The sequence below is a fragment of the Triticum dicoccoides genome, chromosome 5A, assembly GCF_002162155.2.
Source record: "Triticum dicoccoides isolate Atlit2015 ecotype Zavitan chromosome 5A, WEW_v2.0, whole genome shotgun sequence".
In the NCBI taxonomy this organism is placed as follows: domain Eukaryota; kingdom Viridiplantae; phylum Streptophyta; class Magnoliopsida; order Poales; family Poaceae; genus Triticum; species Triticum dicoccoides.
In genome coordinates this window covers 42,483,170-42,504,419 of record NC_041388.1, presented here as the reverse complement: position 1 = coordinate 42,504,419, position 21,250 = coordinate 42,483,170, and positions in this window count along the sequence as shown.

Genomic DNA, 21,250 nt, shown 5'->3' with positions numbered 1-21,250 from the left:
GCTCACGAGGTAGGGGGCGCGCCCAGGGGGGTAGGGCACACCCACCACCCTCGTGGGGCCCTCGTGTCCTTCCCGGACTGCTACTTATTTTTCTATTTTTCTAAATATTCCAAAACGGAGAAATATTGCCTTAAAAATTGTTTTGGAGTCAGTTTACTTATCGTACCACATACCTATTCCTTTTCGGAGTCTGAAACGTTCCGGAAAGTGTCTCTTATGTATTCCTCCGGGGTTACGGTTTCAATAATATTGGTTTGAACATTTATGGGATTACCTGAGATATAATGTTTGATTCTTTGACCGTTTACCACTTTCAGATTCGTGCCCTCGAAATTGTTGATCTTTATGGCACCGGAACGATAGACCTCTTCGATAACATAGGGGCCTTCCCATTTAGAGAGAAGTTTTCCTGCAAAAAATCTTAAATGAGAGTTGTATAGCAATACATAATCACCAACATTAAACTCACGCTTTTGTATCCTTTTGTCATGCCATCTTTTAACTTTTTCTTTAAACAACTTGGCATTTTCATAAGCTTGGGTTCTCCATTCATCAAGTGAGCTAATATCAAATAACCTCTTCTCATCGGCAAGTTTAAAATCATAGTTGAGCTCTTTAATAGCCCAATATGCCTTATGTTCTAGTTTGAGAGGTAAGTGACATGCTTTTCCATAAACCATTTTATACGGAGACATACCCATAGGATTTTTGTATGCAGTTCTATAAGCCCATAATGCATCATCAAGTTTCTTAGAACAATTCTTTCTGGACCTATTAACAGTCTTTTGCAAAATTAATTTGAGCTCTCTATTGCTCAACTCTACTTGACCACTAGACTGAGGGTGATAAGGAGATGCAATTCTATGATTAACATCATATTTAGCAAGCATTTTACGGAAAGCACCATGAATAAAGTGTGAACCACCATCAGTCATTAAATATCTAGGGACTCCAAACCTCGGGAAAATAACTTCTTTAAGAATTTTAATAGAAGTGTTATGATCAGCACTACTAGTTGGAATAGCTTCTACCCACTTAGTAATGTAATCAACAGCAACTAGAATATGTGTGTATCCATTAGAGGCAGGAAAAGGTCCCATATAATCAAAGCCCCAAACATCAAATGGTTCAATAAAAAGAGAATAATTCATAGGCATTTCTTGACGTCTACTAATATTACCAATTCTTTGACATTCATCACAAGACAAGACAAACCTACAGGCATCCTTGAAGAGAGTAGGCCAATAAAAACCATATTGCAATACCTTATGTGCAGTTCTATCTCCAGCGTGGTGTCCTCCATAAGACTCGGAATGACACTTGCGTAGGATCTGTTCCTGTTCATGCTCAGGTACACAACATCTAATAACACCATCTACTCCTTCTTTATAAAGATGTGGGTCATCCCAAAAGTAATGTCTTAAATCATAGAAAAACTTTTTCTTTTGCAGGTATGTGAAGCTAGGTGGTATAAACTTAGCAACAATATAATTAGCATAATCCGCATACCATGGAGTACTACGAGAAGTACTTATAACATTTAATTGTTCATCAGGAAAGCTATCATTAATAGGTAGTGGGTCATCAAGAATATTTTCTAACCTAGACAAGTTGTCTGCAACGGGGTTCTCAGCTCCCTTTCTATCAACAATATGCAAATCAAATTCTTGTAGCAAGAGAACCCATCTAATAAGTCTTTGTTTAGCATCTTTCTTTTCCATAAGGTATTTAATAGCAGCATGATCAGTTTGAATAGTTACTTTAGAATCAACAATATAAGATCTAAACTTATCACAAGCAAATACAACTGCTAAAAGCTCTTTTTCAGTAGTAGCATAATTTCTTTGAGCATTGTCTAGAGTCTTACTAGCATAATGAATAACATTTAATTTCTTATCAACTCTTTGCCCTAGAATAGCACCTACAGCATAATCACTAGCATCACACATAATTTCAAAGGGTAAATTCCAATCAGGTGGCTGAACAACAGGTGCAGTGACTAATGCTTTCTTAAGTATTTCAAATGCTTCTACACAATCATCATCAAAGACAAATGGTATATCTTTTTGTAATAAATTAGTCAAAGGCCGAGAACTTTTTGAGAAGTCCTTAATGAACCTCCTGTAAAATCCGGTGTGACCAAGGAAACTTCTTATACCTTTGATGTCCTTGGGACATGGCATCTTTTCAATAGCATCAACCTTGGCTTTATCAACTTCAATACCTATTTCAGAAACTTTATGCCCCAAGACAATACCTTCATTAACCATAAAGTGGCACTTTTCCCAATTCAAGAGAAGATTAGTTTCTTCACATCTCTGCAAAACTCGATCAAGATTGCTCAAGCAATCATCAAAAGAGGAACCATAGACGGAAAAGTCATCCATGAAGACCTCACAAATCTTTTCACAAAAGTCAGAGAATATAGCCATCATGCATCTTTGAAAGGTAGCAGGTGCATTACATAAACCAAAAGGCATACATCTATAAGCAAAAGTACCAAAAGGGCATGTAAAAGTAGTCTTTGATTGATCTCTAGCCGACACAGGTATTTGAGAGAAACTAGAATAACCATCTAGAAAGCAATAGTGTGTATGTTTGCATAATCTTTCTAGCATTTGATCAATAAAAGGTAAGGGGTAATGATCTTTCTTAGTGGCTTTATTTAATTTGCGGAAATCAATTACCATCCTATAACCGGTGATAATTCTTTGTGGAATCAATTCATCTTTATCATTAGGAACAATAGTAATACCTCCCTTCTTAGGGACACAATGGACAGGACTTACCCACTCACTATCAGCAATGGGATAGATTATACCTGCCTCCAGAAGCTTTAGTATTTCTTTTCTTACCACTTCTTTCATTTTAGGATTCAGACGTCGTTGAGGATCACGAACTGGTTTGGCATCTGCTTCCAAATTTATTTTATGTTGACATAGAGTGAGACTAATGCCCTTAAGATCATCAAGAGTATATCCAATAGCATCACGATGCTTCTTCAGAGTTTTCAATAATCTTTCTTCTTCATGCTCTGAAAGGTTAGCACTAATAATAACATGATATATCTTCTTTTCATCAAGATAAGCATATTTAAGATTATCAGGCAAGGGTTTAAGCTCAAACACGGGATCACCCTTGGGTGGAGGAGGATCCCCTAAGATTTCAACAGGCAAATTGTGTTGTAGAATAGGTTCCTGTTTAAAGAATACTTCATCTATTTCCCTTCTTTCATTCATGAACATATCATTTTCATGGTCTAGCAAATAGTGTTCTAAAGGATCACTAGGAGGTACGGCAATAGAAGCAAGACCAATAATTTCATCCTTACTAGGTAATTCTTCCTCATGATGTTGTTTACTAAATTTAGAGAAATTAAACTCATGAACCATATCATCCAAGCCAACAGTAACAACATTCTTTGTGCAATCTATGGTAGCATTAACAGTATTTAAGAAGGGTCTACCAAATATAATGGGACAAAAACTATCTTGTGGAGAAGTAAGAACAAGAAAATCAGCAGGATATTTAGTTTTCCCACACAAGACTTCAACATTTCTAACAATTCCAATTGGTGCAATAGTATCTCTATTAGCAAGTTTAATTGTGACATCAATACCTTCTAACTCAGCAGGTGCAATTTCATTCTTAATTTCTTCATATAAAGTATGCGGTATAACACTAGCACTTGCACCCATATCACATAAGCCATGATAACAATGATCTCCTATTTTAACAGAAATAACAGGCACACCTACCATAGGTCTATGTTTACCTTTATCACAAGGTTTAGCAATTCTAGCAGTTTCACCTTCGAACTGAATAACAGGCCCATCGATATTATCAGACAAGAGATCTTTAACAATAGCAATATTAGGTTCTACTTTAACTTGCTCAGGGGGTGTATAAGCTCTAATATTGCTTTTACGAACAACAATTGAAGCTTTAGCATGATCCTTTATTCTAACAGGGAGAGGTGGTTTCTCAATATAAGAAGTAGGAACAATAGGATCATTATAAGTGACAGTCTTTTCTTCAACTTTAATAGGTGCAACTACTTTTACTTCTACGGGAGGATGATATTTAAACCACTTCTACTTAGGGAGGTCAACATAAGTAGCAAAAGATTCACAGAAAGAAGCTACTATCTCAAAGTCAAGTCCATATTTAGTGCTAAACTTACGGAAAATATCGATATCCAGAAAAGATTTAACACAATCAAACTTAGGTGTCATTCCTGACTCCTTACCTTCGTCGAGGTCCCAATCTTCAGAGTTGCGTTTAATTCTATCCAATAAATTCCATCTGAATTCAGTAGTCTTCATCATAAAAGAGCCAGCACAAGAAGTATCGAGCATGGTGCGATTGTTATCAGAAAGCCGAGCATATAAATTTTGAATAACCATTTCTCTTGAGAGCTCGTGATTGGGGAATGAATATAACATTGATTTAAGCCTCCCACAAGCTTGAGCGATGCTTTCTCCTTCGCGAGGCCAGAAATTATATATATAATTGCGATCACGATGAACAAGATGAATAGGGTAATACTTTTGATGAAATTCCAGCTTCAATCTTTTATAGTCCCATGATCTCATATCATCACATAGCCTATACCATATCAATGCATCTCCCTTCAAAGATAAAGGGAAGACCTTCTTCTTAGCAACATCATCGGGTATACCTGCAAGCTTAAATAATCCACAAACTTCATCCACATATATTAAGTGTTCATCAGGATGCTTTTGTTCCATCTCCTGTAAAAGGGTTAGCTAGTAGTTTTTCCATCATACCCAAAGGAAATTCAAAAGGAGTTTCATTTTCAATAGGTTCAGTAGGTTGAGGAGTACCTCTTTGCTCTACTGGACGGGGTGAAGATACCCCGAACAAGCCCCTCAGAGAATTACTTTCAATAGTAACAAGTGACAGTAAATTTCAGCACACTATATAAATTTTTCCTTACCAAATTCCACCTACCAAAGGCGCTACACTCCCCGGCAACGGTGCCAGAAAAGAGTCTTGATGACCCACAAGTATAGGCGATCTATCGTAGTCCTTTCGATAAGTAAGAGTGTCGAACCCAACAAGGAGCAGAAGGAAATGATAAGCGGTTTTCAGCAAGGTATTCTCTGCAAGTACTGAAATAAGTGGTAACAGATAGTTTTGTGATAAGATAGATTGTAACGAGGAACAAGTAACAAAAGTAAATAAAGTGCAGCAAGATGGCCCAATCCTTTTTTAGCAAAGGACAAGCCGGAACAAACTCTTATAATAGGAAAAGCGCTCCCGAGGACACATGGGAATATCGTCAAGCTAGTTTTCATCACGTTCATATGATTCGCATTCGATACTTTGATAATTTGATATCTCGGTGGACCGGTGCTTGGGTGCTGTTATTACTTGAACAAGCATCCCACTTATGATTAACCTCTATTGCAAGCATCCGTAACTACAACAAAAGTATTAAGGTAAACCTAACCATAGCATGAAACATATGGATCCAAATCAGCCCCTTACGAAGCAACGCATAAACTAGGGTTTAAGCTTCTGTCACTCTAGCAACCCATCATCTACTTATTACTTCCCAATGCCTTCCTCCAGGCCCAAATAATGGTGAAGTGTTATGTAGTCGACGTTCACATAACACCACTAGAGGCTAGACAACATACATCTTATCAAAATATCAAACGAATACCAAATTCACATTACTACTAATAGCAAGACTTCTCCCTTGTCCTCAGGAACGAACGTAATTACTCACAAAGCATATTCATGTTCATAATCAGAGGGGTAATAATATGCATATAGGATCTGAACATATGATCTTCCACCAAATAAACCAACTAGCATTAACTACAAGGAGTAATCAACACTACTAGCACCAATCCCGGACTTTGAGACAAGAATTGGATACAAGAGATGAACTAGGGTTTGGAGATGAGATGGTGCTGGTGAAGATGTTGATAGAGATTGCCCTCTCCCGATGAGAGGAGCGTTGGTGATGGCGATGGTGATGATTTCCCCCTCCCGGAGGGAAGTATCCCCGGCAGAACAGCTCTGCCGGAGCTCTAGATTGGATCCGCCAAGGTTCCGCCTCGTGGCGGCGGAGTCTCGTCCCGAAAAGTTCCTTCTTATTTTTTTCTCATCGAAAGACTTCATATAGGAGAAGATGGACGTCGGAGAGCCACTAGGGGGCCCACGAGGTAGGGGGCGCGCCCTAGGGGGAGGGGCACCCCCCACCCTCGTGAGCATGGTGTGGGCCCCTGGCCTTCATCTTTGGAGAGGATTTTTCTTTATTTGTTTTAAGATGTTCCGTGGCGTTTCAGGATTTTTGGAGTTGCGTAGAATAGGTCTCTAATATTTGCTCCTCTTCCAGCCCAGAATTCCAGCTGCCGGCATTCTCCCTCTTTATGTAAACCTTGTAAAATAAGAGAGAATAGCCATAAGTATTGTGACGTAAAGTGAAATAACAGTCCATAATGCGATAAATATCGATATAAAAGCATGATGCAAAATGGACGTATCAACACTCTTCCAAAATAGTGGGATCTAAAGTTGACACTCTTCCGAACCCACTTTCAATAATATTGCAAACACTATTATTAGTCTCATATTCTTCATGGGGCTTAAATAAATTTTCAAGATCAAAAGAAGAATCACCCCAATCATGATTATTGCAACAAATAGTAGTCATATCAAAACTAGAATCAACAAGCTTAGGGTTTTGCATATCATTAACACAACTGCCATTAAGAGATTTTATAATAACATCATTGCAATCATGCTTTTCATCGAAGGAACTATCAAGTATGGGTGCAATAGCAACGATCTCATGTTTAACATAAGGAACTATAGAAAATTCATCTTCATAAATATTGGCATCATGGCCACAAGAATAGCAAGCATCATGTTCATCAAGGGATATTTTCTTCCGAAGCAACGGTCATTCTTTCAATAGATTCTTTGACTTAGACATTATGAGCATAGTTTTCATAGAAATATTTAAGTATGTCAAAATTTTCAGATTCATAGAGAGTAATATCATACTTTTCAATCAAAGAAGCAACTTCATAAGCACCCTTAAAAGCAACAAATTCTTCAATTCGTTCGATATCGTAGTAACTATAAACACCCTTTGCATAAGAAGATAAGATTTCAATATCATTAAACTCACATAGGTAGGGGAGGTGTTTTTAGGGTTCTTAGAGCAACATGTAAAATCACAAATTTCACAAAGATTCCAAGCATAACACAGCAATCTGTTTATTTGATTCCATAAGAGTCTCCCTTTTTCAGACAAACGGTGACGCACAAAATGCGCATGCTCATCTAAAGATTTCCCATCAACTAAGCTAGTTGGGGTTTCAGCACAAGCGCATAAGGATCGAAGATGATCTAAGTAGAACAATTTAAGTGGATCCATATCAATAGATTTTTAGCAAGCAAAGATGCAAGCAAATAGAAGGCACAAGGAAACACAAACAAGGATACATACGGGAAGAAGGCAAAAAAAAGAAGAGGCAAATAAAAAGGCAAGGGTGAAGTGGGGGAGAGGAAAACGAGAGGCAAATGGCAAATAATGTAATGCGGGAGATAATGGTTTTGTGATGGGTACTTGGTATGGTGACTTTTGCGTAGACCTCCCCGGCACTGGCGCCAGAAATCCTTCTTGCTACCTCTTGAGCATTGCGTTGGTTTTCCCTTGAAGAGGAAAGGGTGATGCAGCAAAGTAGCGTAAGTATTTCCCTCAGTTTTTGAGAACCAAGGTTTCAATCCAGTACGAGGCTACGCGTGAGTCCCTCACACCTACACAAAACAAATAAATCCTCGCAACCAACACGATAAGGGGTTGTCAATTCCTACACGGTCACTTACGAGAGTGAGATCTGATAGATATGATAAGATAATATTTTTGGTATTTTTGTGATAAAGATGCAAAGGAAAATAAAGGCAATGAAAATAACTAAGTGTTGGAAGATTAGTATGATATGATGTAGAGGGATAAATTCATGCAATATGAAATAAACCCCATCTTGTTATCCTCGATGGCAACAATACACTATGTGCGTTGCTGCCCCTACTGTCACTGGGAAAGGACACCGCAAGATTGTACCCAAAGCTAAGCACTTCTCCCATTTCAAGAAAGATCAATCTAGTAGGCCAAACCAAACTGATAATTCGAAGAGACTTGCAAAGATAACCAATCATACATAAAAGAATTCAGAAGATCCAAATATTGTTCATAGATAAACTTGATCATAAACCCACAATTCATCGGTGTCAACAAACACACCGCAAAAGAAGATTACATCGAATAGATCTCCACGAGAGAGGGGGAGAACAATGTATTGAGATCCAAAAAGAGAGAACAAGCCATCGAGCTAATAACTATGGACCCGAAGGTCTGAGGTAAACTACTCACACATCATCGGAGAGGCTATGGTGTTGATGAAGAAGCCCTCCGTGATCGATGCCCCCTCCGGCGGAGCTCTGGAACAGGCCCCAAGATGGGATCTCGTGGATACAGAAAGTTACGGTGGTGGAATTAGGGTTTTGGCTCCGTCCTTGATCGTTTGGGGGTTCGTAGGTATATATAGGAGGAAGGAGTACGTCGGTGGAGCAACAGGGGGCCCACGAGGGAGGAGGGCGTGCCGGGTGGGTAGGTGTGCCCCCCTACCTCGTGGCTTCCCTGTTGGTTGCTTGACGTAGGGTCCAAGTCTCCTGGATCATGTTCGTTCTGAAAATCACGTTCCAGAAGGTTTCATTCCGTTTGGACTCCGTTTGATATTCTTTTTCTGCGAAACTCTGAAATAGGCAAAAAAAAAACAATTCTGGGCTGGGCCTCCGGTTAATAGGTTAGTCCCAAAAATAATATAAAAGTGAATAATAAAGCCCAATAATGTCCAAAACAGAAGATAATATAGCATGGAGCAATCAAAAGTTATAGATATGTTGGAGACATCTCAAGCATCCCCAAGCTTAATTCATGCTCGTCCTTGAGTAGGTAAATGATAAAAACAGAAATTTTGATGTGGAATGCTATGTAATTCTTCTTAATTGTGGCATTAATATTCAAATCCGAAAGATTCAAGATAAAAGTTTAATATTGACATATAAATAACAATACTTCAAGCATACTAACTAAGCAATTATGTCTTCTCAAAATAACATGGCCAAAGAAAGTTCATCCCTACAAAATCATATAGTTTAGTCATGCTCCATTTTCGTCACACAAGAATGCTCTCATCATGCACAACCCCGATGACAAGCCAAGCAATTGTTCATACTTTAGTAATATCAAACTTTATAAACCTTCACGCAATACATGAGCGTGAGCCATGGATATAACACTATGGGTGGAATAGAGTATAATGATGGGGGTTATGTGGAGAAGACAAAAAAGGAGAAAGTCTCACATCAACAAGGTTAATCAATGAGCTATGGAGATGCTCATCGATTGATGTTAATGCAAGGAGTAGGGATTGCCATGCAACGGATGCACTAGAGCTATAAATTTATGAAAGGTCAACAAAAGTAACTATTGGGTGTGCATCCAACTTTCTTGCTCACGAAGACCTAGGGCACTTGAGGAGGCCCATTGTTGGAATATACAAGCCAAGTTCTATAATGAAAAAATTCCCACTAGTATATGAAAGTGACAAAACAAGAGACTCTCTATCATAAAGATCATGGTGCTACTTTGAAGCAGATGTGTGAAAAAAAGATAGTAGAATTGTCCCTTTTCATTTCTCTTTTTTTGGGGGCCTTCTTTTTTTTGGCCTTTCTCTTTTTTTATTGGGACAATGCTCTATTAAATGATGATCATCACACTTCTATTTATTTACAACTCAATGATTACAACTCGATACTAGAACAAGGCCAAAAAAAAGGTATGACTCTATATGAATGCCTCCGGCAGTGTACCAGGATATGCAATGAACCAAGAGTGACATGTATGAAAGAATTATGAACGGTGGCTTTGCCACAAATACTATGTCAACTACATGATCATGCTAAACAATATGACAATGATGAACGTGTCATGATAAACGGGATGGTCGAAAGTTGCATGGAAATATATCTCAGAATGGCTATGGAAATGCCATAATAGGTAGGTATGGTGGCTGTTTTGAGGAAGATATAAGGAGGTTTATGTGTGAAAGAGCGTATCATATCACGGGGTTTGGATGCACCGGGAAGTTTGCACCAACTCTCAATGTGAGAAAGGGCAATGCACCGTACCGTAGAGGCTAGCAATGATGGAAAGGTGAGAGTGCGTATAATCCATGGACTCAACATTAGTCATAAAGAACTCACATACTTATTGCAAAAATCTACAAGTCATCAAAAACCAAGCACTACACGCATGCTCCTAGGGGGATAGATTGGTAGGAAAAGACCATCGCTCGTCCCCGACCGCCACGCATAAGGAGGACAATCAAAGAACACCTCATGTTTCAAATTTGTTACATAACATTTACCATACGTGCATGCTACGGGACTTGCAAACTTCAACACAAGTATTTCTCAAATTCACAACTACTCAACTAGCACAACTTTAATATCACTACCTCCATATCTCAAAACAATCATCAAGCATCAAACTTCTCTTAGTATTCAAAACACTCATAAGAAAGTTTTTACTAATCTTGAATACCTAGCATATTAGAATTATTTAAGAAAATTACCATGTTAATTTAAGACTCTCAAAATAATCTAAGTGAATCATGAGAGATCAATAGTTTCTATAAAACAAATCCACCACCGCGCTCTAAAAGATATAAGTGAAGTACTAGAGCAAAACTATATAACTCAAAAGATATAAGTGAAGCACATAGAGTATTCTAATAATTTCCGAATCATGTGTGTCTCTCTCAAAAGGTGTGTACAGCAAAGATTATTGTGGTAAACTAAAAATCAAAGACTCAAATCATACAAGACGCTCCAAGCAAAACACATATCATGTGGTGAACAAAAATATAGCTCCAAGTAAAGTTACCGATGGAAGTAGACAAAAGAGGGGATGCCTTCCAGGGCATCCCCAAGCTTTGTCTTTTTGGTGTCCTTAGATTATCTTGGGGGTTCCATGGGCATACCCAAGCTTAGGCTGCTGCCACTCCTTGTTCCATAATCCATCAAATCCTTACCCAAAACATGAAAACTTCACAACACAAAACATGAAGTAGAAAATCTCGTGAGCTCCGTTAGCGAAAGAAAACAAAACACCACTTCAAGGTACTGTAATGAACTCATTATTTATTTATATTGGTGTTAAAGCTACTGTATTCCAACTTCTCTATGGTTTATAAACTATTTTACTAGCCATAGATTCATCAAAATAAGCAAACAACACACGAAAAACAGAATATGTCAAAAACAGAACAGTCTGTAGTAATCTGTAGCTAGCGCAAGATCTGGAATCCCAAAAATTCTAAAATAAACTGCTGGACGTGAGGAATTTATATATTAATCATCTGCAAAATTAATTAACTAAATATCACTTTCCAAATAAAAATGGCAGCAGTTCTCGTGACCGCTGAAGTTTCTGCTTTTTACAGCAAGATTAAAAAGACTTTCCCCAAGTCTTCCCAACGGTTCTACTTGGCACAAACACTAATTAAAAACAAAAAACACAACCAAAACAGAGGCTAGATAAATTATTTATTAAATAACAACAAGGTTAAATATTGGGTTGACTCCCAACAAGCGCTTTTCTTTAAAGCCTTATAGCTAGGCATAATATTTCAATGATGCTCACATGAAAGACAAGAATTGAAGCACAAAGAGAGCATCATAAAACACGTGACAAACACATTTAAGTCTAACATACTTCCTATGCATAGGAATATTATAGGTAAACAAATTATCAAGGCAATCAAAAACTAGCATATGCAAGGAAGCGGAAAGAAACAATAGCAATCTCAACATAACGAGAGGTAATTTAGTAACATGAAAATTTCTACAACCATATTTTCCTCTCTCATAGTAATTATATGTAAGATCATAAGCAAATTCAACAAAATACCTATCACATAAAATATTTTCAACATGATCCACATGCATGCAAAGTTGACACTCTTCCAAAATAGTGGGATTAACATTAACTAAAGTCATGACCTCTCCAAACCCACTTTTATCAAAAACTTCATAAGATTGAACATTCTCCAAATATATGGGATCTAAAGTTGACACTCTTCCGAACCCACTTTCAATAATATTGCAAACACTATTAGCAGTCTCATATTCATCATGGGGCTTAAATAAATTTTCAAGATCAAAAGAAGAATCACCCCAATCATGATCATTGCAACAAATAGTAGTCATAGCAAAACTAGCATCCCCAAGCTTAGGGTTTTGCATATCATTAACACAGTTGACATTAAGAGATTTTATAATAACATCATTGCAATCATGCTTTTCATCGAAGGAACTATCAAGTATGGGTGCAATAGCAACGATCTCATGTTTAACATAAGGAACTATAGAAAATTCATCTTCATAAATATTGGCATCATGGCCACAAGAATAGCAAGCATCATGTTCATCAAGGGATATTTCAATCAAATCATCGGAATCATAATTATCTATAGATTTGTAAGTGCATCTAGTGCCCCTTAGTGATTTTGGTGTATTGAAGACTTATAGGTTAAGGGACTAATGTGTTTATGAGTGTACACAGGTCTATAAGTCTATGAGGAGTTTGATATTTACAGAGAAAGTCGACCCCTAAAAATGAAGTTCTTCGTTTGAAGACTTTGGTATTCTGAAGACTTTGAAACTGAAGAAAATGGTGTGACCGTGAAGACTTGGTATTCATTCGAGGAACATGAAGTGTGAAGACTTTTGTTTTCGTAGTTTCATTTTCTCTTTCTTGAGTCATAGGAAACACCGTACTGTTAAAGGGGGTCGAGGAAATACTAAGGAAAAATTTCCATGTGATGCTCAACTCAAAATCCTACACCTACCAATCCCTTCGAGTGAAGCCATTGGAAATCTCATACAGTTCAGTCAATTTCTTCAGTGACAAAGACGAAGTTCTTCTGGTCTTTGAGGAATTTGTTCTGACTGAGGAGTTAGGAATTCGCCAGTGCGGATTTCCTACACAGTGAGGAACATGATGGCCCTGAGGATTTTGCTACTCAAAATTCCGACCGTTGCTGTTCTATGCGCCAGGTGTCCCAAAATATCTATCTACCTAACGGTCATATCATTGAAGGGCATTTATGTCTTATCATGTCGGGCTGCTCCCTAGGCTATAAATAGCCGCCCCCTACAACCACTAGCTGGTGGGCTGCTCTGAGAGAAACTGACACTTGTCATTTGAGAGCAACCCATCCTCCAAGGACTTTGAGCGAAAATCATCAAGTGAGGAAAAACCAAAAACTCAAAACCCAAACACCTACAAACCCCAAGTGATTGAGCATCACTGAAGAGATTGATCCTGCATGGATCCGACGCTTGTTACCTTTGAAGACTGTGCTTCTTCCAGACGGTTAGGCATCATGGTCTAGGGCATCCAAGAGGAATTGTGGATCACCGAGTGGCCAAGTTTGTGAAGGTTTGGAAGTCGCCTGAAGACTTACCACGAGTGATTGGACGAGGTCTGTGTGACCTTAGTTCAAGGAGAATACGGTGAGGAGTGGGTGTCCTGAGCTGCGTGTTCAGGACTGGGTGTCCGGGACTGTGTGTCCTCGAGTTTAAATACTCAGCCGCCCCAACCAGACGTACAACTGAGACAACAGTTGGAACTGGTCTACCAAATCATTGTCTTCACCAAGCTTACTGGTTCTATTCCCTCAACTCTTCCATTTCCTCATAACTGTGTTGTGTGTTTGTTCATATCTGTGTTTGAAGACTTTGACTGAAGACTTTCTCAATTTCCTCAGTTCAATTTCTTCAGTCTGTTTGTCTTCATCCTGTGTTATCCTGTGATTACGCTTCCTGTACTCTGTGTCTGTCATCATTTCATCATGATGACTATGCTTGTATTCTGTTATGTTTACTGTTGAGTACTTATTTCGCTGCTAGTAGTTCTTCGCTAAGGAATTTCCTCACCGGCAAATTCCTCAGTGAAGAATTTCATAAAAATCGCCTATTCACCCCCCTCTAGTCGATATAACGCACTTTCAATTGGTATCAGAGCAAGGTACTCCCTTGTTCTGTGTGATTTTGGTTTAACCGCCTGGAGTTTTAGTTATGTCGACCGCAGGTATGATCAAGGTCTCTGCTGGGTGTCCTACCTTCGATGGGACGGACTACCCCTACTAGAAGAATAAGATGCGAATGCATCTTGAAGCAATTGATAACGATCTCTGGTATGTTGTGGAAAATGGTGTTCCCTCAGTTACACCTTCTCTGAATGCTGCTGATGTGAAGAGATTCAAGCAATTCGACTCTCAAGCGAAGAATATCATATGTGGCCATCTGAGAAAAGGATAGTATGGCAGAGTGAGTGCTTTGGAGACATCGAAGTTTATCTGGGACATGTTGTCCAAAGTGAATGAAGGAGTCTCAACTCAGCGTGACTCTCGAGTTGATGTTCTTCGCAATCTCTTCAACCGCTTCAAAAGACTCGACAATGAAAATGTTCAACAAACCTTCGATCGCCTCACTGACATCTCAAATGAGCTTCAAGCACTTGGTGCCACTGACATCACCGACCATGAGGTGGTGAAGAAATTGTTGAAATCGCTTGATTCCTCATTTGACACCTAGCATTGATGATAGAAGAACGTGCTGATTACAAGTCACTTGATCCCGTTGATATTCTCGAAAGGCTAAATACTCATGAGTTCCAACTTGCTGAAAAGAGAGATCTCTATGGTTCAAGCTATGGCAGAACACGTGCACTAAAGGCCAAGGCTGTATCTGAGTCCGAAGATGAAGACTCTGGTAGCAGCCTTGGTGATCCTGAAGAACTAAGCCATGATCTGGCTCTGCTTGTGAAGAAGTTCCAAAAGCTCTCAAGACGTGGTCGCTTTGGGAGACCTTCAAGGAGCAGTGGTTCCTCATCAAGTGACTACAAGAGGAGGCTCTGCCACAAATGCAAGAAGCCTGGACATTACATTCAAGATTGTCCTCAATGGGAAAAGGAATCAAAGAAGAAGAAATACAAGGATTACAGTTCTGATGATGTGAAGAAAAAGAATAAATCCACAAAATCCTCATCATCAAAATCCTCAAAGCCTTCATATCACAAGAAGAGCAGCTCCAAGAAGGCCAGGGCATTCATTGGCAAGGAAATGGACTCTGAGGCTGAATCTGAAGACAATGAGGAAGAGGAGTCATCTGAGGAGTCCGAATCCGGAGAGGCGAGCCTAGCTCTCGCTACTGCATTCGTCAGCAAGTCTATCTTCAACACTGAAGAAAATAACCTCACCAACAAAGCTGATGAAGGGGATGATGACTACGCTCCCACCTACTGCTTCATGGCAAAGGGTGCCAAGGTACTCAAATATACCTCATCTGAATCAAGTGAGAATGAATCTAATGAAAATCTTAAGCCCAGCTATTCTAAACTTGCTAAGATTGCTGTAAAACAACAAAGGGCTTTAGAAAAGGTTCAAAACATGCTAGACAAAGGTGATGATATGTTGGGTGAAGAAATGGATCGCACTAAAGCCCTGACTGAAAATCTTCAGAGATTTTGGACTAGGTTTGACAATCTTCAAAGTCATCATAACACTCTCTTATCCGATCATGAGAAGCTTTCTTATGAATTTCTTCAAAGAAAGCAAGACCTTGAGAAGCTAAGAGTGAGTTATGAAGATCTTCAGAAGGAGCGCGATTCATTACTTGCTCAACAAATCAGCGCTTCTCAGGAAGAATTTGTTCCTCCATGCTTGAAGTGCATTGAACGTGAATCTGCTAATTCTTCACCTGAATGTTCAAATAATGCTAATGTTTCAAATTCTTCACATGCCTCTGCTGTCACTAATTCCTCATTTGAGGACATTGCTAGTATCACTGACAATGCAGGGCTGAAGGAATTGTACATGATAGGCATGTACAAAAGCCTCAAAGGGCATCAGGCTCTTTGTGATGTGCTTAAAAAGCAGATCATCAACAGGAACCCTAGGAAAGAGGGTATTGCCTTTGAGAGGAAACTCAATGCTGATGGTACATATTGGAAGCCTGAGTAGTACCCCAAAACTACATGGGTTGCTGCAAAGGGACCTCCAATTGATCCATCTAACTTATCTGGATTTGCATGCGAATCTCCTTGTTCCGATGATGAGTCATTTGACTCCAACTATAAACTATTCAAAAATCAGAATGGTGATGTATTTGCTAGATATGTTGGCACTAACTGCAGGAACGGCTCCCCTATGAAGAAAATCCGGGTTCCCAAAAGATGCCTTGAAAATCTTCAGGTGAATGTAATCATGACGCCACTTGTGAAGAATAGGAACCCCAGATCAAATTCTTCATATGGACCAAATTCTTCATATGGATTCAAGTCCTCATACGGACCAAATTCCTCATATGGATCAAAGTCCTCATATGAACATCATCGTGCTAACCCGTCTGTTTTGCAGGGAAGGTCTAAGGATTATGGATATGTGCATTATTCTTCAAATCATTATGTCCATAAGTCCTCAAAGAATTTATCTGCATACTCTTATGCTTACTCTAACCCCTCTTATGTGAAACAAAATGGACTGGCTTCTATGCCATCTTCTCGTATGGAGCTCGCAGAATGATGAACTCTTTGCCACCCCTTCAGATGTGGGTGGTGAAGAAAAAGAACTAATCTCTTCTGCAGGGTCAGGTCTCCAGACGTACGTAATCGTCTGAAGAATTTACTGGAGACCTGAGCATGCCTGATAGGACGCAGACTAATCATGAAGAAATGAACTTTCATTTCTCACGTCCTCATATTGCTTTATCAGTTCTTTTACTTGATGAAATTGATCTGATGAATTGATGTCATATTCTTCACTGATGAAGTATATTAGTTTGTAAGCTGCACTAATTCATCTGCAGGATGATCAACCCAAAGCCACTGAGTGGGTCCTCGATAGTGGATGTACAAACCACATGACTGGTGACAAGAATCTATTGATGGATGCTCCATTATCTCTGTCGCATCTGAAGCATATCATCTTTGCTGACAAAGGCAAAAGTCAGGTATTGGGTCTAGGTAAGGTTGCGATTACAAAGGATCGACACATGGACAAAGTCATGCTTGTTGAGTCCTTAGGATACAACCTTATGTCTGTCTCAATGCTTTGTGATCTTGATATGGTTGTTGTCTTTGGCAAGTACCGTTGTGTTGTGGTTATGGAATCTGACAATTCCAAAGTCTTCGAAGGCTTTAGGAGAGGAGACCTATATATTGTTGATTTCTCTATAGGACCACAACCAGCCGTGTGCTTACTTGCAAAAGCTTCAGAAGGCTGGCTCTGGCATCGACGACTTGGTCATGCAGGCATGAGGAATTTGCACATGCTTGCCAAGAAGAAGCATGTCATTGGCATCGAGAACGTCAAATTCCTCAAGGATCACCTATGCGGAGCCTGTGAAGCTGGGAAGATGACCAAGGCCAAGCATCCACCGAAGACTATCATGACCACCACTCGCCCATTTGAATTGTTTCACATGGATCTCTTTGGTCCTAATCATTATTCTGCTATTTCAAATGAAGCATCTCAATATGGCTTTGTTATTGTTGATGATTATTCTCGCTACACATGGGTACACCTTGTTACTTACAAACATGAAGTGCAGGAAGTCTTCAAACGATTTTCCTCGAGGGCTTCAACCAACTTTGGTGTGAAGATCAAGCACATCAGAAGTGACAATGGCACTGAGTTCAAGATTTCTGGTCTCGATGACTATCTTGATGAACTTGGTATTACTCATGAGTTATCTGCTCCTTATACTCCTCAGCAGAACGGCGTCGTGGAGCGCAAGAACATGACTCTTGCTGAGATGGCTCGCACTATGCTTGATGAATACAAAACGCCTCGTTGTTTCTGGACTGAGGCAATTGATACTGCATGCCACATCATCAACAGAGTATATCTTCACAAATTCTTCAAAAAGACTGCCTATGAACTCCTCACTAATAAGAAACCCAATGTAAGTTATTTCAAAGTCTTCAGTGCTAAATGTTGGATTAGAGATCCTCATCACAACTCAAAATTTGCACCGAAAGCACATGAAGGTTTTATGCTTGGTTACGAAAAGGACTCGCACACCTACAGAGTCTTCAACAACGTTCTTCACAAAGTTGTTGAAACTGTAGATGTGCGGTTCGATGAAACTAATGGCTCGCAAAGAGAGCACCTACCTACTGTGATAGATGAACCGACACCTAAGGAAACTATCAAGTTCAAGGCTACTGAGGATGTCATTCCTACTGAAGAATCTGCTGAAGAATTCATTCCAGAACATGAAGAACGTCGAGCTAATGCACCTGAAGAAAATGCTGAAGAAAATGGTGCTGAAGAAAATGCTGATCAAATTCTTCAACGGCAACCAGCTCATCCTCGCATTGCAAAAGAAGTGCAAGTTGAAAAGATCATCAATGACATCAAAGCGCCAGGTCCTCTCACACGCTCAAAAGCTTCACATTTGTCTAACTTTTGTGGGCACTATGCTTTTGTCTCTATTACAGAGCCACTAATGTAGATGAAGCATTTCTGGAGCCTGAGTGGATTCAGGCCATGCAAGAAGAATTACATCAGTTCGAGCTCAACAATGTCTGGGAACTGGTCAAACGTCCAGATCCTCGCAAGCACAATATCATCGGCACAAAGTGGATCTACCGCAACAAGCAAGATGAAAATGGCCTTGTGGTGAGGAATAAGGCACGACTTGTAGCTCAAGGCTACACATAGGTTGAAGGAATTGATTTCGATGAAACTTTTGCACCTGTTGCTAGACTTGAGGCTATTCGCATATTACTTGCTTATGCTAACCATCATGATATCACTTTATATCAAATGGATGTGAAAAGTGCATTCCTCAATGGTAAGCTTGAGGAAGAAGTATATGTTGCTGAACCCCAAGGTTTTGAAGATCCAAAGAATCCTAACAAAGTCTTCATACTCAACAAGGCCCTCGATGGCCTCAAGCAGGCCCCACGGGCTTGGTATGATACTTTGAAGGAATTCCTGATGACGAAAGGCATCAAACCCGGTTCACTCGACCCTACCCTTTTCACTAAATCTTATGATGGTGAATTGTTTGTGTGCCAAAAAGATGTTGATGATATTATCTTTGGTTGTACTGACCAACGTTATAGTGATGAATTTGCCTATATGATGAGTGAAGAATATCAAATGTCTATGATGGGAGAGTTGAAATTCTTCTTAGGTCTTCAAATTCATCAACAACGCAATGACATATTCATATCTCAGGAGAAATACCTCAAGGATGTAATGAGGAAATTCGGCATGCAAGATTGCAAAGGCGTCAAAATTCCTATGCCCACAAATGGCCATCTGTGCACTGATGAAAATGGTATTGACTTCGATCATAAGGTATACCGCTCCATGATAGGTTCTTTATTGTACTTATGTGCATCTAGGCCAGATATAATGCTTAGTGTTTGCATGTGTGCCCAATTTCAAGCTACACCGAAGGAATCACACCATAAGATTGTGAAGCATATTCTTCGATATCTAGCTCACACACCAACACTTGGATTATGGTACCGGAGGGAGTCCTGGATGAGGGGGTGTCCGGGTAGCCGGACTATACCTTCAGCCGAACGCCAGGACTATGAAGATACAAGATTGAAGACTTCGTCCCGTGTCCGGATGGGACTTTCCTTGGCGTGGAAGGCAAGCTTGGCGATGCGGATATTTAGATCTCCTACCATTGTAACCGACTTTGTGTAACCCTAACCCTCTCTGGTGTCTATATAAACCGGAGGGTTTTAGTCCGTAGGCCAACTTCATTATACAACAATCATACCATAGGCTAGCTTCTAGGGTTTAGCCTCCTTGATCTTGTGGTAGATCTACTCTTGTACTACCCATATCATCAATATTAATCAAGCAGGACGTAGGGTTTTACCTCCATCAAGAGGGCCCGAACCTGGGTAAAACATCGTGTTCCTTGCCTCCTGTTACCATCCGGCCTAGACGCACAGTTCGGGACCCCCTACCCGACATCCGCTGGTTTTGACACCGACATTGGTGCTTTCATTGAGAGTTCCTCTGAGCCGTCGCAATCAGGAAGGATGCCTCTTCCCGTCTTTAAAGACGGCGCCGTTACTAAGAGAGCCTTGGCTGTCGGCCAAACTCTCCGACTAGGCGGTTTTCTCATGACCGCCTGTTCGGCCGTTGCGCCGACAGTGACCTCTCGGGTCATCAAAAGCAATCTTCACGTCAGCTCGGAACTCGTCGAGCAGTTAGATCCAATGGAGCTCTCTTCCGTAAACGAGCTCTTGGATCGCATCGCCGCCTTGGGGGTCACTACGGATTATGACCAGGTTAGGCTTAAACCCGATCTAAGAGAAATTAATTCTCCCCAAGTCACCCATCACGTTGCCGTGGTAGAGGCACAGTGCGGCGACTCTTCATCTATTTTAAGGACTAGCTACGTCCGGACTCCCGATCCCTCCAAGCCGGATACCCGCGGAGGGGAGGATGTAACTCAAGACCTGAACTTAGAATCAGGCAACGGGCTAGATTCACTGGACAACATCCAAGAATCCAAACTTCAGAGTTCGGAAACTCCTTGGCCTCCGAGTCTTAGATTGGGTGAAGTTCCGGACTTAATTCCACCCACCCACCCGAACATAAGCGATCTATCCCAAATCAGGCAAAAGCCTGAAGAAACAGTACATCATTACCGGGCTAGGTTCCTCCTGGTTATGAACAGGATAAAGGACTGCCGCGAGGAAGACGCAATCTCAATCTTTTGCAATAATTGCACGGACAAGGGAATCCTCAACGCCACAGGTCGTCGTGATCTTACACGCTTCGCTGACTTGGCGTCCATAGTACAAAAGTACTATGCGATGGAAAGCGCCCGGAAAACCGAAACTAAATTTTGGGACAATCCGACCCTGAATAGAAACCTCGTCCGAAATAAAAGGGTGCATCATCATCAGACACCCGGGTTAAAAACCAAAAAACGAAAACCCTCTATAGGGCATGGAACCGTACTGGAGGGATGGCTTAATGGACCCTGTAAAATTCATAGTACAGAGGACGCCACACCAACTCATAGCCTCAGAGCATGTTGGATACTCCGGCAGGTGGCCAAAAGGGGCGAAGATCTCCTAATTCCGGAG